The sequence below is a fragment of the Pinus tabuliformis genome, chromosome 1_2 (genome assembly GCF_031772625.1).
Source record: "Pinus tabuliformis cultivar Carrire ecotype Pingquan chromosome 1_2, CPIR1, whole genome shotgun sequence".
Taxonomy (NCBI): Eukaryota; Viridiplantae; Streptophyta; class Pinopsida; order Pinales; family Pinaceae; genus Pinus; species Pinus tabuliformis.
In genome coordinates, this window is record NC_142298.1 from 840863269 (window position 1) to 840881975 (window position 18707).

The window sequence follows — 18707 nt, forward strand, 5'->3', positions numbered from 1 at the left end:
GAGATATATGAGGCTATGAACCAATCGTTTTAATAGAATTGGATTGACATCAGATCCTACAACATCCTTGGTTAACTTTGTACCTGTTGCAACTAGTGTAGGGACAAATTTGCAATTTTTCATCCTGAATCTTTTCAACAAATATTTGGCATATTTATTATGAAAAATAAAAATTCCTTTTTTAGATTGCTCAACTTCTATGCCAAGAAAATATTTCATGAGACCAAGATCTGTCATCTCAAATTCTCTCATAATCGCTGCTTTAAATTCATCTAACTCAAAATTACCTATAAAAATCATCTCATCAACATATAAGCAAACAATCAAAATTTGTCCATGCTCATTTACCTCTGTGTACAAAGTAGGGTTAATGTTTCTTCTGCAAAATCCATTCTTAATCATGTAGTTGTCGATTCTATTGTTAGTTTCAGTCTTTGAAGCCTTCCTCCAACGATCAAATATGCTCTTACAAAGTGGTCTCAGGGTGTTAATGTTTCTTCTGCAAAATCCATGCTTAATCATGTAGTTGTCGATTCTAGTGTTAGTTTCAGTCTTTGAAGCCTTCCTCCAGCGATCAAATATGCTCTTACAAAGTGGTCTCAGGGTGTCAAAGTCAAATTTTGTCATTTCAGAGAATCTTCAAGTAAAATTTGGTCTCTAGGTATTAGGTCTAGGGTTTGTGTTCACTCCTTCTAAAGTTTTCCAAATGTCGATCCATGTCACCATTTATATGAGTGTACCATCATTCATAGAGTTTTCATCATCATTTCAGGTTCCAATGGGTCATTTTACACCTTGTTCATGCTTCAGTTGTGCCTAGTTAAGGTTCATTTCCCTCTCCTAGGGTTTTGAAGGTAATTTCTCTTGTATGGTCAAATCATCAACAAAACTTGTATCATAATGTTCATACACCTTCACCTATCCTTAATGTACCTTATTAAACACTTTCCATCACTAATATCACTCAAATTCCTCATTTTCACACAAGCCCTAGTTTCTTGCTACAATTTGACAATTTTCTAGGCTAGGCCTGTGTTTTTCCCTTTCGGACCCCTTCCCCTCACTCAATCTTTGAAATTCCACTTTCCCCTATTTCCTAAATCCATCTCTACTTACCAAAATTTCCTCAAGAATTTAGAAGCCCCTTATCCCCTTCATTTCCCTTCATTTCGACATATCCCCTGTTTCACACATCGGGATAGGTTTTACTCAAATGATGTTTCTGAGCAAGAAAACATGAATTTGGAAACACTGAGAGATATTTTTGTCCACAATAGTCCAAGGAAGAAAAAACTCCTTCACTTTTTACACAGGTGTCATGGTTTTAGAGAAATGTCAAAAATATAATTGCCTCGGGAGAATTGATGCACCTCTTAAGTGACCTTGGGAAAATCAAGATTTCTCCTAGCTTGGTTGGCGAAATGACTTGCTTGATAAGTTACATGATAACTAGACACAAATATCTTTCCAATGAGCTATCATGAGGTTAATTTTGAGTTGAGGAAGACCTTCAAAAGTTGACTGCAACAACACTCTTCATTTAGGTAGCCTCATTTTTCACATTTTGACCAGTTTTGGGAGATGACTTTTGACAGGGCCAATGACCTCCAAATTCGAAAATTCAATATTTTCTGGAAAGTAGACTCAATAATATTTCCAACGAGCTATCCCACACCTAATTTGGACACTGGAAAGGCCTCCAAAAATAGTATGCAAAAAGGCGCTACGCACTTGGGTGTTGACGCGGCGCACAGGATGGAAAATTACCATTTTTGCCAAAAAAAACTCTGTTTTTTGCCCAGTTTTTTCTCAGTTTGAATTTTTTCTCTCTCATGGTCAAACTCATGATGTAGATTGATGTAACTTGATGGACTTTGATGTAAAAATGATAAAAATTCACTCATGGAGGTAGATACATCATGTATAGGTGGTTTTCAACTGAATGAATCAGTTTCCCAGGTTTTAGAGGCAAGCTATTCCACTACCTACCTTTCAGTTCTTAGTTTAGATCTTGTTGAAACAGCTCCTAAACTCATGAATTCGACCCATAAAGGCTAGCATGAGTTGTTTGTTGCCTATATATAGTAATTTTTTAGTCATTTGTAAAGGTTGGACTCTTGTGAATGCTTTGATCATTATTGTACATCATCTCTGCAGTTTGGCAAAGGAGTAGATTAGGGTTTGTAGCATTTTGTGGGATTCTTGTGGCAAGTTGATTTGGTATTGTTTTCCTTCTGTGACTCAAGTTTACATGTGTTTATGTATGCCATAATCTCTCTCTTTTAAGCTTAACTAAATGAATCAAGTATAAAGGTGGAATTCATTGATGTTGCAGTGCTCTACCTTAGGGTTTATTTGGTTTTACATGTTTTCAACTGTTTGAAGAGGATTCCTGATACTTTCATGCCCTCTCCAACTCCTCACTAGTCTTAAGACTTTCCATTTCACTTATTTCAAAGTACTAAAGCATTTTCCTACCTCACCCCACAGAAATCTCTACAAGACTGAGTTCATTCCCCGGACCCAAAACTGCCTTTCACATTTGATCCAGCAAACCAACATAAAATTCAATCAAACTCCTCTGAGCATATACCTAGCCTAAAATTATTCTTTACATCAATCATCTCAAGCCTCATTTGCTATATTTTCCTGAGATTGACATGCAGAGAGCCCTCTCCTGACTTGGTAGGGCTAACTACTAGGTTAATCGTGGTTTGATGTTACCCTAGACCTGCCTTGCTCAGCCTAAGGTAGATTTAGGCCCTAACATCTGGTATACCAATCTCTGAAGTTTGCTTTAGTCCATAGAGTGCTTTCTTCAACCTATAAACTTTATCTTCTTTACCTTCAAATTCATAAGCTGGACGCTGCTACAAATAAATTTATTCTTCTAGAATTCCATTCAAGAAGGCTAATTTCACATCCATCTAATATACTTTCCACTTGTTTTAAGCTGTTGTGGCTAGAACTACTCTTACAGTATCCAATATGGCTACTGGAGAAAAAGTTTCTCCGAAATCTATTCTTGATTGCTAGAGAATCCTTTTGCTACAAGTCATGTTTTAAATTTGTCAATTTCACCCTCTCATTTAACTTCTTCTTGTACACCCACTTCACACCAATGATATTTTTGTCCTTTGGTAAATCAATCAAATCCCATGAATCATTCTTTTTAATAGCTTCAATTTCTCCATCCATGGCTTGCACCCAATTTTCATCTCTGATTTATTCTTCAAACGAAGAAGGTTGAAATGACAACAGTGAAAAAATTGAACTAACATCCAAATTGTCATAAATATATTTCAGACTACTCATCTTTCTCTTACCATTGCTTGATTCATCACCTATTTTTTTGTTAGGAGAACCTCAATCTATTGATCTGCTTGAAGATCCATGCTGCTTAGAAAATCTTGGAGTCCTTGTTGGTGTATCCCTGTTTGGTGTCTTCACCTGTGATTCTTGCACGGATTCTTGCTGCTCCTTTTATGCTACATCATCTTGTTCCATCAGTGGCACTTGTGCATCAACTTTTTTGTCTATACTACCATTCCATGACTCTTTTTCTTTGAACACAACATCTCTGCTAATTATGGTCTTCTTGGTGGCAGGGTTATACAATTTGTAAGATTTTGATTGCTCACTATGACAAGTAAATATTCATTTTTCACTTTTATCATCCAATTTTCCACTTCGCTCTTTAGGGACATGTGCATAAGCTACATGAGATACGCCACAAAACATACCTAACCATGCTTGTTCTGGTACTCTTTTCATCACACTCTTTGTAGGAAATATATTGATCACATAAATATCACATGTAACTACTTCTGCCCAATACTTATTAGACAAGTTTTTTCCTTTCAACATGCTTCTTACCATGTTCATAATTGTCCTGTTCTTTCTCTCTATTACACCATTCTACTGTAGTGTGTACCTAGTTGTAAATTGTCTTCTGATTCCATGTTGTTTGCAGTAATCATGGAATGCCTTTGAGTCATATTCTCCACCATGATCTGACCTCAATACCTTGATCTATCAATCACTTTGGTTTTCTGCTAAGGCTTTGAATTCCTTGAACTCTGCAAAAGTTTAAAACTTCTGCTTCAAGAAGTAAACCCAAGTCTTTCTACTATAAGCATCAATGAAAGTGAGGAAGTAACAACTTCCACGAATCGACTGTGATGTCATAGGTCCACACAAGTCTGTATGCACTAGCTCAAGAGATTTCTTTGCTCGGTATGCAACTCCCTTTGGAAAACTTTCACGGTGTTGCTTTCCCAAGATGCAATACTCACAAGTACTAGCAGGTTCTTTGATGGAAGGTAATCCTCTAATCATTTGTTTCTATTGCAACGATCTTTTACCAAAAAAGTGCAAGTGTCCAAATCAAAAGTACCATAACCAATAATCATTATAACATGCAACTGTAAAATAACTAACCTGATCATTGTACTTCATAATTAGAGGAAAGAGTTTTTTCCTCGTCATCTGCACCTTTGCTATCAACTACTTGCTTGGGGGCTTGTCATATATAACACTCTCTTGTCCTTGAAAGATAACTCTGTATCCTTTCTGTGTCAATTGATCGACACTTAACAAATTATGTTTGAGACTAGGAACATAATATACATCTGATATTTTCTTCAGCTCCCCTTGCTTGGTCAGAATGTTGACCACTCCTTTGCTATCTACATCCACAGTCTTGTCAGTCCCCAACTTTATCTTTTTTTTCACAGATTGATCCAAATTTGTAACCAAATTCTTGTTGCCTATCATGTGGTTATTGCAACCACTATTTAATAGCCACACACTATCAAAAGATTCATGCATGGCATGGCAAGCTAGGAACATGGATTTAGTACTCTCTATAGTGACATTATTCTTTGGTTCCCTTGATCAGTTATCTTCTTCTTGCAATCACGAGCATAGTGACCAAATTTAGTGCAATAACAACATCTCACCTTTGACTAATGCTAAGTTTTTTTAGTTGCTTCCACTTTCATGTTCATGCTCTTCTCGACCATCTCTCTGACCGCCATATCTTCCGCCTCATCCTCTGCCTCTTGATCTACTTTTGCCTCGACCTCTGTCTCTTGAAATAGAAACCCAACTTTTCAAAGCAGTCCCTAAAGTGGAATCCTTATTTCTGTCTATCCTTGCCTCATGTGATAGAAGTGATCCCATCAACTAATAAATTGTTAATGATGCCAAATCGTTGGCTTCTTCTATGGCTGCTACCACAACATCAAATTTGCTAGACAAAGATATAAGGACCTTCTCAACCACTGTTTGATTTTTAATTTCTTCACCATAAATTTTTAATAGATTTACAGTAGTCATGACCCGATTCATGGAAGAATCGATGTCCTCTATCTCCTTCATCTGCAGACTTTCAAAATCTCTCCTGGTATTCTGCAACTTAACAATATTGACTTTGACCATCCATACCTTTATAGCTTGTCGCAAAAGTCTCACATGCTTCCTTTGTTGAAGACGTGATCATAATCTTCTGGAACACTGCTTGGTCCACTCCTTGTTGTATAAGATGCAACGTTTGTGCATTCTTCTTCTTGTCTTTCTTCTATTGTTCCCTCTCTGCATTAGTGAGAGCTTGTTTTTTTGCTTCATTCTTAGGTTCTGAAAACCCAAACTAGACATAACCCCAAACATAATGAGCGTGCAATGTGGTTTCCATCTCAATGACCCACGCATCATAATCCTTCCCTGTAAATGATGGGAACTTGAGCTAGAAATTTGAGAAAGCCATCTTTCTTCAAAAATTTCTCTTTAAAAAATGTTATGAAACCAGCTCAAGAAAAGTTAGAAAATATAGATCAACGCCTTAGAATTCAGCCTCTTCGAGGGGGCAAACTCCTTTACATTACATAAATGAGCAATTCTTGGATGATACAAATGAAAAGACCTCCTTTCTATATATAGGAGTCTAAGGGGTCATAACATAATCAGAGCCGACATAACAATAATAATGTAAGGGCACAATAATAACAATAGTGGGCTTCTATGGGGCACATTAGTAACAATATGGGCACTACATGGGTACATCAATATAATAAGTGGGTTGTACTAATAACAATAAGGGGTTACACTAGTAGTATAGGGACCTAACATGCCCCTCTCCTTCAAAAGGTGTTGTTCTCAACGATTGAGTAGTTCTTGATGCTTCTGTATAAAATTCTTGTCCTCCCATGTGGAATCTTCAGCGGGTAAGTTCTTCCACTTGATGAGATACTCTGAAATTGATCGATTTCGTAGCTGTCAGGTTCTTGTTTCTGTGACTGCTCCAGGTTCCAATATGATTTTTCCTTCCTTTTCAATATCTGGCAATATTGTTTGAATTGGGATCTTTTGCAACTTTTGAATAAGTGGCCATACTTCTTTGTCCTTCTTCCATTCATCCCTTGCTTTTTTTATCCAATCTGATTGGATAATAGAGATAGCACAAAACAATGCTTCCACATCCTCATCCTTGAAGAGTCTTCCCATTCGGTAAGGTCGCCATTTTTTAAGTGCATGTAGTATTGCCAACATTTCCTTCTCATAAATAGCTTGGTTTAGATGTAGCAGTAAAAATACCCAATCACCTACATCAAAACATTTTTCACTATGATGTTGATCTACATGTTGTTTCATTTGATTTTGCACTGAAGTGGCGCTATCCTTTAAAAGTTGGAGAACTTGTTGTTGATGCTCGATGTGATCTTTCACTGCTTGAACCTTTTTCTTCTTGATATGTCCTTCTATATTTAGAGTTTGAGGAGTGGTAATTTCTTCCAATCCTTTACAAGATATGGTCGGATTCATTTCTTGACGCTCGATGTGATCTTTCACTTCTTGAACATTTTTCTTCTTGATATGTCCTTCTGTCTTGCTAGTTTGAGGAGTGGTAATTCCGACCAGTGAATTACAAGATATGGTTGGATTCATTTCTTCTTTCTTGATGTGATCTTTCACTTCTTGCACCTTTTTCTTCTTGATATTTCCTTCTATCTTGATAGTTTGAGGAGTGGTCATTCTTGCCAATAGTTTACAAGATATGTTCTGATTCATTTCTTCTTTCTCTGGGGTCGGGTCCTGGCATATATCCTCTTCTTTTGATGTTTCTTGATCCTTTTCTTCCTCCTCTTCATACTCTATGTAAAATAATTTCTTCTCAACACACTTATGACCTTTAGTGCATTTGCTATCACAATTGTAATAAAGCCCTTTTTCTCTTTTTTCTTCCAATTGTTGTGGTGTAACCCTTGTAGGTTGTGGAAGGCTAGGAGGAACAACACGTCCATCTTTATAGTTGTGAGGGGTAGACTTCCTTGTTGCCATAATTTTACTTTCAAATATGTCACAAATCCCTTTTACTCTTTCCAATTGTTGTGGTGTTGCTCTAAAGAAGGTGTTGCCCTTTGTATCCTCATAATGTGCTATCATTTCCTTCGTGAGAATTGACCACGTAACAAGTTTTTTACGAGAACAAAGCCCTTTATATCATAAAAATTGATCTAGTTCTAAATATGAAGATGCAATACATACCTTTTGTAATAGTGGTACACCATGTAGATCAAAATATTGCTCCATCTGAAGTATCCAATTTACCGGATCCTTGCCATCAAACTTCCTCATCTTGCTTTTTCTTGATTTTAGGACCTCGAAATTGAAACGACTGTAACTCTGTACTTGCGGATATTTAAGTTTTGAAATTGCTACCTGTAGTAGCCCTCTGTGTCCTCTTTCTAATGGCACCAGTCTGATCCAAATTGGATTCTCCAAAAAAGAGTTATGCACAATCTCCCAAGATGACCTGATTATAAACCTTTCCAAAAGAGCAAACTTGTATGAAGTGCCACGTGTTAATTTTTCGACCTTTGGCTCTGAAAAAGATATACAAGAAACTACAGTCCGTCCTCTATCTGTACCTTCTTATGAAATTTCAATCCAATGCTTAGAGAGAAAGTTATGACGTTTTTCCCTAGGTCACCTGTTTTGAATGTAATTCAGTAGTCTGCAAAAAGACCAAATTCCTCAGATCATATCTCCACAAATATCGCGCAAAAAGCTCTGAAATTCGGAGCCAAGGTTCAGCGCGATTTCTTCTCAAATGGGTTTTTTTTGCGACTTCTGAAACGTCATAAAAACAAAGTTATAGCGAAAATTCCACGATGACCTGTTTGGAGTAGCGAAACCCTAGAATCCAAAGCTCTGATACCAAATGTTATGAAACCAGCTCAAGAAAAGATAGAAAAGATATATCAACGCCTTAGAATTCAGCTTCTTCGAGGGGGCAACCTCCTTTACATTACATAAATGAGCAATTCTTGGATGATACAAATGAAAATACCTCCTTTCTATATATAGGAGTCTAAGGGGTCATAACATAATCAGAGCCGACATAACAATAATAATGTAAGGGCACAATAATAACAATAGTGGGCTTCTATGGGGCACATTAGTAACAATATGAGCACTACATGGGTACATCAATATAATAAGTGGGTTGTACTAATAACAATAAGGGGTTACACTAATAGTATAGGGACTTAACAAAAAACCTAAATTTCTCTTTTGATAAACATGGCAAAATCTCTATAAAAATCCCTTATAAATATACCCTTAATTATTTTTTAAATATTAAAATTAATTTATCTAAAAAAATATATATAAAAAATTCTTTATAAAAAACCCTTTTATAATCCCTCCTTAAAATAACTTATGATCATATATATCCCCTTTGAAAAAATTCCTTTGAAAAAGCCACGTGAAGATATAAACCATGTGAAAACGCATACTAATGAAACACTTTAAAAAATCGTATAACCTTTTAAAAACTTTATAAAAAACCCACACGTGACTTTCAAAAACTTCGTGACCTTCAAACAAAAAAAAAAAAACCACGTCACTATGCCTCGTGACTTTCAACCTTCAAAAAAAAAGTGTTGACTCTTATTTAGTCAAGACCACGACGTTTATTAGTGGTCTACGATCTTGAGAAAGCATAGAAATTATGCACTTAATTCGAAATTTTGAAGATTTGAAGGGATATGTAAATTGCACGGTTTTTCATTAATGAAGTGTGAAATTTGCACGTTTTTTAATAATTTTACAAATTTGCGATACAAATTAAAAGAAATTCATAGGCTCTTTTTTAGGCACCACAAATAAATTTGCAATAAATCATAGGCTTTTTTTTTCTTTGTTTTTTAGGCACAACAAATCTTGTAATCTTTCTTTATCTCCCATACTGATCTGTTAGAAAGGCCAAAAAGCTAAAATATAAATTTCACCCAAAATAGACAAGTTCACACTTTTCTATTCTGTTAGAAAGGCAAAAAAGCTAAAATATAAATTTCATCCAAAATAGATAAGTTGACACTTTTCTATTGATCACACAAAACTTGATTGTTACAATGACCCTGGTAAAGGGTATTTAACCTTTTCCAACTAGCAACTCACTTTTCTATTGATCACACAAAACTTGATTGTTACAATGAACCGGTAAAGGGTATTTAGCCTTTTCCAACTAGGGACTCATCTCTAACTTTAGTCTAACTCCTCACGCTGAAGTAATTAGCTTATTTTAACAATTAGCCTATCATTTTTTTTGTTAAAAATCGATTTATTTGAACGTAATGTTGATATTTTCAGCTATAAATGCGCTGCTAAATTGCACCCGAGTGCATGGCTCGCCGGTAGGGATTGTCGGCTTCCTCGCACCCCGCCAGTGATCAAATGTCGTCAATTGTGGAGCAGCTGTATCTTGGAGAAATAAATATGATTAATGTAACCATTGTAAATATTGTACATATTGAGCTTAATATAATACTTCTTCTAAAGACTAACCCCCTTTGAAAAAAAATACGCTACTAAATTAATTCATCGTGTGATATTTATCAAAATTTCAAGTCTTTAGTATGGAGATAAGTAGTTTAACGATTAATCAAATCGCCCATTTTTTTAAACACAACTGGAACTGAGCATCATATTCTTTGATCGTGTGACATTTATCGAAATTTCAAGTCTATATTATGGAGATAAGTAGTTTAACGATTAATCAAATCGCCCATTTTTTTTCAAACACAACTGGAATCTGAGCATCATATTCTGCAATTTTTAGAATCGCCAATTTGAGAATCGCCTTATTTTTGGCAAGTGGAATCTGATCATTATACTCTGAAAACTGCCATTTTGAGGGGTTGTGTCACAGGCAAAAAAGAAAAAGGAAAAGACAAAGCTGGAATTAAAATATTGGGAATTTTGAGAATTCCGGTGGTCTCACAGGGAAAAAAATCCAAATAAATCGCTTAATCATAACTTAGCTATCATTGACGAACCTATCAATTCACATTTCTACATGATTGTTTGATTTGGTTTGCTCCCATACGTGTAGAACAACTTAGCTACAAAGAAGAAGAATAATAAAACTCTGTTGTTTCTTCAGTTTATCGTCATGGAATATTGGGTTGTACTTTTTGTTCGCTTAGTAGGATGAGTGGTTCAGAACTTCGTACATAATATTAAATTGCTAACATGGTTAGATGCATAGTTACCAAGTTTGAATTCGAATTCGATTCGAAACGAAAAAAATTGGACTCTTTAAAATTCAATACGGAAAAAATTCGGCAATATACATCTTACACTATTATTAATAATATTTTTTCTTAAATTTTGAATAATCTAAATTAACAATTGTGAATTATATTATAAAAGTTGCAAATAAAATTAGACATTGAAATTAGTAGAAACAATTCCTCTTTAATGGAAGTGAATGAGATGTTGAAATTAGTAGAAACAACTCCTTTTCAATGGAAGTGAATAAAATACAATGGTCAGAACAAACTCTTTAACATTAAAAAAGGACACCCTTAAAATTGTTGGTTGGTCAATCAAAAAATAGTAACTAATGTTGTAGTTTTTAATGATAAATATTTAGGCAATTTCCTAATTACTAAAATAAAATATAGATAAAAAATCATCAAATTAGAATTCTTTTTGTTTTCCTAATTTTTCAAATGGAAGTGAATAAGATATTGAAATTAGTAGAAACAACTCCTCTTGGTCAATCAAAAGATAGTAACTAACCTGTAATTTCTAATTTCCTAATTACTAATTGAATAAAATATAGATTAAAAAACATCAAATTAGAACCATCAAGAATCATCAAATTAGAATTATCTTGCTATTTTGCTAATTGTTTAAAAGATTTAGAAACCATATAATATATTTTCCTTACAAATTTCTTAAAAACAAACAACTAAATTACAACCAATTTTATTATGAATAAATAATTCCATTTTCATTACTTACTAGTCAAAGTATTATATGAAAGAAATTAAAATTTAAAAAAAATAGACAAAAAAAATTATTGTGAAAATAAAAATTAAAAGAAAAGAAAAGAAAAAAAAAATTATTTTATTGTAAAAATGAAAATTTAATATGACAACTATTTATTTAGTTTTTATATAATTTTTTAATTTTTTTTTATTTTTAACAAACAATATAAAAATTAATAACAAGTGAAAATTACTAATACATCAAAATAACTTTGATAAAAATAAAACTATGAATTTTTTAATCATTAATCACACCTGTATTGCAGAGCAAACCGTCAATAACATTCTTGTTCCTTCTATCTTAAGTATCGTCTAACTTGATCCCTCGACCAGCAGGAATAACATCCTTGTCCCTTCTATCTTAAGTATTGTCTAACTGGATCCTCTACCAGCAGGAATAACATCCTTGTCCCTTCTATCTTAAGTATTGTCTAACTGGATCCCTCGACCAGCGGGAAGAATCAAGTTTAAACGGTTCAATATTCTACAACTGCATGACGAAACTAACGCACAAAAATTGGAGTACGATTTCTTGAAAAACACAAATCAAAGAAAAATTTAAAAAATAAATTTGAGAGACTGTAATGTGTGCGAATCGAACTTCAGCGTATTAATGGCCGAATCGGACCGAATTGCCGAATTTTCGAATTCTTCAGGCCGATTCGGCCGAATTTGGTAACTATGGTTAGATGTATTGGAAATGTATGTTTTCATTTTTTTTAAAGGGGTGAGTTTTTTAGAAGAAGCTGCTAAATTCATAATTTACATATATTTACAGAAGCGAGATTGAATTGGCAATTTACACATATTTACAGAAACAGATTGTTACAATATGCTGCGGAGCAGCAAAAATCAACAATAAATTATAGAGCAGCCTGAAACATGCATCGAGAAATCAAACCCAGGTGGGAGGCGGAAAGCCGTGTTTATTAGGGCATTGATCTCATGGAATACACATGGTGAACAACGTTCCAGTGGCGGATAGTTTCATGTGCATGGAGAGGTCCATTTCTGGGCTCTAGGAAATTTGAGCCCTATACCAGGCAGAGGGACGGTGACCTAGTAATGACTTTTCCACGCGCCAATTTTTTTACCCGAAGGACGATGAAAATGGAAGTTGGGGATTAGTCGGGTTGAGCAATGTTTACCCAGCCAACTCCATAAAGGGAACACTATCTATGTAAATATGATTTTGTATTTTTAATGATATAACATTGGTGTGAGATTGAAATATGTGATTATTTTATGTTTTGGTTTTTCTGGTTCAAATTTAATGATACAATATTTAATAAAATTGTATTTTTTATTATTTTAAATGTATTTTTAATATATAATTAAATTTATTATTTTGGAAAAAACATTATAATTATTTAGATTTTGTAAATTTTTATTAAATAAAATTGGCTAAATAACATAATATAAAAAGCCAAAATTTTTAAAAATTAAATTATAACATTTTATTTTACATTTTTAAAAACAAAAATAAACTCAATATGCTAATAAATTCAAAAATAAGTATAATTTTTCAGCAAGGATTATTTTCTCAAAAAATTATAATTTTTACTAACTGAAAATTTTGGAAATAATAGTCAAATTTCAGAATTTTAAGTATTAGATACATCATTAAAAAACATTAAACACTCCCAATTTTATTTTTTATTTTTAAATTATCAAAATTTCTATCCAACAAAATTATCTCCTACTTAAACATTTTTCCCGGATGTATGAAATCTGTATGGGAAAAAAATAAAAAAAAATCCCTTATTGACTGTACTTCACCACTTACATTTAATATCCGAACCGATAGTATTGTTCATCTCTATTTTTGAAATTAAATACCGACATAATATCAATGACCGTATGTGTTGGTAGGAACTGCCGAGTAATTTCTGAATTGGATGGCGCTAGATGTGGTTGTGTATTGAAATCGGTATTGTCTGTGTAAGTGTTTCTTGAGATAAACAATGAATGCAGGGTGCAGTAGGGTACCTATCAGTGCAATATCTGAGCTACTGATTATATGAGGGTTGTTGTTTGGTTTTATGGTTTTTTTTTCTTCTCAACGGAAGAAATAGTGTTTGGAGTAGCTTTCAATATACATAGTTTTGTGTGAGATTTGGTCTCAAGAATGTGGTTTACCTATTAGGGAAAATTTGGTCCTCGGAGAAAGTGTTTGGAGTAGCTTTCAATATACATAGTTTTGTGTGAGATTTGGTCTCAAGAATGTGGTTCAACTATTAGATGGGAAAATTTGGTCCCTGAGAAATTTATCTGAATTAAATGTAACTGGCCATTGATTACCAATGCACATGTATTTTTAGTGAATGCAAAAGTGTAGTAAAAACCCATTAATGTAGATATGTAATCTACTTCATTACACTTTTCATGTGGGGTGGGAACTAATGGTTTCAATATGATGTTCCTATCCTTTAATGTAAGCATCAACTGAAGTCAAAATGTGAGAGAAAGACTCAGCAATAAGTGAGCGAACATTTTAGTAGGATTTTGCCAATAACAAATGGATTGTGGCAGTGACATGAAAATAATCGTGTAATCTAATGAGGTGGAGGAGTTGCTGGGAAAGTTATGGAAATTCCGGTCATATTTAGATAAAATCGGCAAGGATTTTTGTAAATCCAAGTTATAGTTGTTAAACTTCAAAATTTTAGGGGTCCTAGATGTTTTTGATAGTGCTGAATCTATTTCCACCATCAAAAACATAATTCAAGCATTGCCTCTACAAAAATTTTTGAAATTTTTTTTTTCCAGATTCAAAACACTTTTAACCGTCGCAATTCTTCCACCTCATTAAAATAACGATCGATTTCCTTTTGCTATGTATCACTCCGAGCCCACAACTATCAAACCTTGGTATTCATTGGTGCAACGATTGCCTTTTTCTTTGTTTATATTCAAATGTGTTTTAATTGAGTAACCTTGAGGTATGTAGATGGTCTGAATAAGAGCCACATAAAGACAATTGGCACCGGGTTTAGCACATGAAAGATTTGAAGGTTTGAAGTTATAAATGAGGAAGGAGATTAGATTGTTGGCCTTAAGGGCTCATGCCATCACCAGGCTAATCTTTACATTGATATTTGATATTATAGTATCATGTTAATTTATAAAATGTGGGGATATAAATATGGAGATTTAGACATGAACGATCTTAATTATTTTTAATTACAATTATTTTATTATAACATAAAATTCAATATAATTTTGAAACTTATAATCAAATAAGAAAATTATATATATATATATATATAACTAAAAAAGCAAGTTAAACTTTTGTTTTTAAATATAGAATTGAAATAAGAAAAAATAATAAAAATGAAAAATTTGATTATTAAATCATATTTCATTATCAATTATATTTAAAATATTTTATATTTTTTCTCTTAATTTTATTATAAATGTTACTTAATTTTTAATTTTATTTTGTTTTTTAGTTTTTCTATTTTATTTCTTCTATAAATTTATTTAGATCTATGGTAGTTTCAAATCTATTAAGGAATAGAAGGGATCAAATCTCTTTAAATGCAATTTTTTTAGAGAGTTAAGATGGATCTAGACTAATTATCAAAATATAATTAGAGAAAACACATGATTAATGTTTAGTATAAAAATGTTGATGACCTAACTACATTCATAAGTTTATTTAGAACAATTTGTTATTTGTTAACCACAAAAACAACGCAAAACCATAAAATAAAAAAATTCAATACTAAAACCATGAAATTAAAAGAAAAAACGCATTAGTAAGACCATAAAATTAAGGTAAGAAATAAATGAATAAAAAGAAAATAAAATAATGTAAAATAATAGATTTGTCAGAATCAATTAATAATAGACATTTTATAATTATTTTATGTACAATTATATGCAAGAAATTTACTAATACAAAAAAAAGCAGTGACATACTACCAGATAACTTTTGTATATGTAAATTTTTTTCTTCACAATTCAACAAACTAGCAATTGTCCCAAAAGGTACAAAGAGAGGCCGATAGGATTATTAAATTGGAATTGTTGAACTTTTCTAGAAGAGTTAATTGGTTTGTGTAAAACCTTGTTTTCTTGGACTAGATCATTGTGCAATTAATTTTCTTTAGATGTTTTGTTTATATCTATATTACAAAGAACACATTGAATGTCTTATTTCATTTTAGAGTAAGTTAATTACCCAAAATCAAAAGGTTAAGTTAATTAAGTTAATTACCCAAAATCAAAAGGTTAAGTTAATTACCCAAAATCAAGAAACCTTTATAGATGGCCAAAAGCATATACGAAGCTCGCTAGTGACCAAGGCAATAGCCTGCATGACTATCTCCTACCAATATATTTCATTGAAAACCATAATTGTATATTGCATTTAGAAAGTCAAAACATAATATTAAAAAACATGTTGATATATTGCTATAAAAAAGTTAATTCCATTAGAAACCATGATATTATTATTATATTTTATAAAGAATAATATACATATATAGAATGATACTACATTGAAAACCATAATTATATATTGCGATTAGAAAGTCAAAATATAATATTCGAAACCATGCTAAATATAACATTACAAAACTTAAATGTCAAAGGGAGAACTTAGAAGTTGAAAATTAAATGAGCACAACCATTCCAAAGACCATGTCTATAGAGACGTTAAAAAACCATGGTCAATGCCAAATTAGGAGGCCGGAAGGCAAAAATAAAAATAAGAAAATACCAAATCGTTGCTAACATTACATGTAGCAAGAATAAAAGAAGCACTTCTTCCTCATGGATGCCTTCCTGATTGTGATCTCACGCTCGCCTGAAGACGACCATGCCTAAAGACAACCATCTAAACATGAACACGCACGCTCGCTTGAAGACAACCATCCCTGAAGATGACCATCTAAACATGAAAACACACACTTGAAAGGAGGAACAACACACCAGACACTATTCAGATCAGCTAATGAAGTATTATAAATTCTTGAAAATTTTGGAAGAGTTTATAGTGATGGTTTTGATCTTGTTGGAGACTGGTTCATAGCACATGCTAATGTGTTAATAATATTTGACTAAATTAAATGTCTCACAACAAGAATCAATCATTATTTGCATGCATAATGGCAAATTATGCAGTGCGATAAAAAAAGAGCAGCATGCAGTTTTCAATAAAAAAATTGTTTTATATTGTCTGCATACAAGAAATGATCCAATGGGTGTAGCAAGACCTCTACAAAAACTTTAAACAAAAAACTTGGGTCAGCTAGCATGCAGTTGCGTAAAGCAGTGCTTCCTCGAATGGCTATCCCTAGAGGCCATGCCTCTTCCTATACAATCGAATCATAATATAGTTGAGAAAAAAAAGACATCATTATGCTAGTAACAAAGGCAAAATAAATCCAAGTACCACAAATATAATATTAAGTATGATTTAAACACACGAGCATACTTGTAAATCCAAGTATCTAGAAAGGAGCAATTGGCGTAAACCAACAACTTTCACCTTAAAATTGTAGTTGTTCACATAGATGAACACTCGAAAATATCTTGCCATGTCAAGAAGGCAATTTAACTGATATTTGAAAAAAACAGTAAAAATATCTTGCCATGTCAAGAAGGGAACTCAACTGATATTTGGAAAAAGCAGTCACACTTCAAATCAACGGTTGAAAGTGTCTCACTTGAGGAGGATGAAAGTGTTGACAATTGTTGATACATAGGAAAAACCTATCGACCTAAAAATACATCCCAATGTCACTTCAATCCCCACTTTCCCCACCAAAATGGAATACAGTAAAGCCATCCAATTATGTTGACATCAGCGCTAGGGACACAATGAAAGGACGTATATTAAAATGCATCCCAATGTCACTTCAATGCCCACTTTCCCTACCAAACTGTAATAAAGTAATATGAACAAGGATTTTAGAAACTTCGGCTAGAGTATATGACGTTTCTAAAATATTTAATTATATGATTCTCCACTCGGCCGATCACATGGCCGTCATCAACTCATCAGCAAAGACCGTATAAAATTAATGGGGATAGCAGGGCAGAACGATTCAAGCTAATGGAATGATTATGAAATGGTATTAAGAGTAATTACGTTGATAGATTTTCTCTATATTAGAATAATTTTACGGGCTCTTTTGTATTAATTTCAAAAAAGAAAAACGATACTAATTTATTTTTGTCACCCACGTATACTAATATGATTCTACTAATAATAAACAAAGCGCTTGAATACCACTTTGATGAAAACTTTCATTAATACGAAAGAATTACAAGGTGTGCACGATTTAGACAACATTCCTAAAATTTATATGCTGCATTCCCTATCACGGGATTTAATATGATTGCAATAGACCTACAATGTGTGAACAATTTAGAAAACCTTTGTAAAATTTTATTGACTGCATTCCCTATCACCGGATTTATTCACTGTGTTCCAGCAAGAATTTGTCTACAGCTCATTCCTTCCGCACGATGTTGCAACTCAACTTAGTGTAAATCTCCCTCCACCCATGCGTCATTTGATCGTAACAGGTTTCACTTCTCTAAATAACCGAATTCATGAATCCAATCTTCGGGTTCTGCGTTATTGTAGAGTTCTACCATTTCTCTGTACAATTCTTCTGATGTAAAACCTGTTGAACAGTCGGACAGAGAAGGGAGCAGATTACAGTCTTGAGACGACTTCTCGTTCAAATACAATTGACTCTCGGCTAAAGTAGCTGCATCTTCCCCAAACTGATCGTAATGAGGAGACTGCTGGTCAGCTAAACTCGACATAGGAGAGAGAGGATTTGTAGGTGACGTTTCGACGGGATTATCAGCCAATCCCAAAGCAATAAGCTCGGATTCTTCGTCTCCGATTGAATCGTTCACAAGTAGGTGGCGCCATGAAGATTTCCGAGTTTCTTTAACATTGCATAATCTGAAGGCTTCATCCGATATAAGATTACTGGAGCCATCATCGTTATAGCCATTTTCTCTTACAATTCCAGAAACTCTCATGCCTGCTTTTATTCTAACGGCGGTGGCTTTCAATCAGTGGATTAGCAGACGGACCAATCGAGGAGAGTGTGTTTAGACGAAGCAGAGGCTTTGGGAAAAGTGAAGCACAGAAACTCTGTGCGAATTGATCTCCCAATAAATCAATCGCACTGCTGCGTTTACAAGCCCAAGAAACGGAATCGCAGCATACCAGTGCTTGCCAAAAGCTAGCGGAGATAGAAAAAGCAGTAAAAATATCTTGCCATGTCAAGAAGGCAATTTAACTGATATTTGGAAAAAGCAGTAAAAATATCTTGCCATGTCAACAAGGGAACTCAACTGATATTTGGAAAAAGCAGTCACCCTTCAAATCAACGG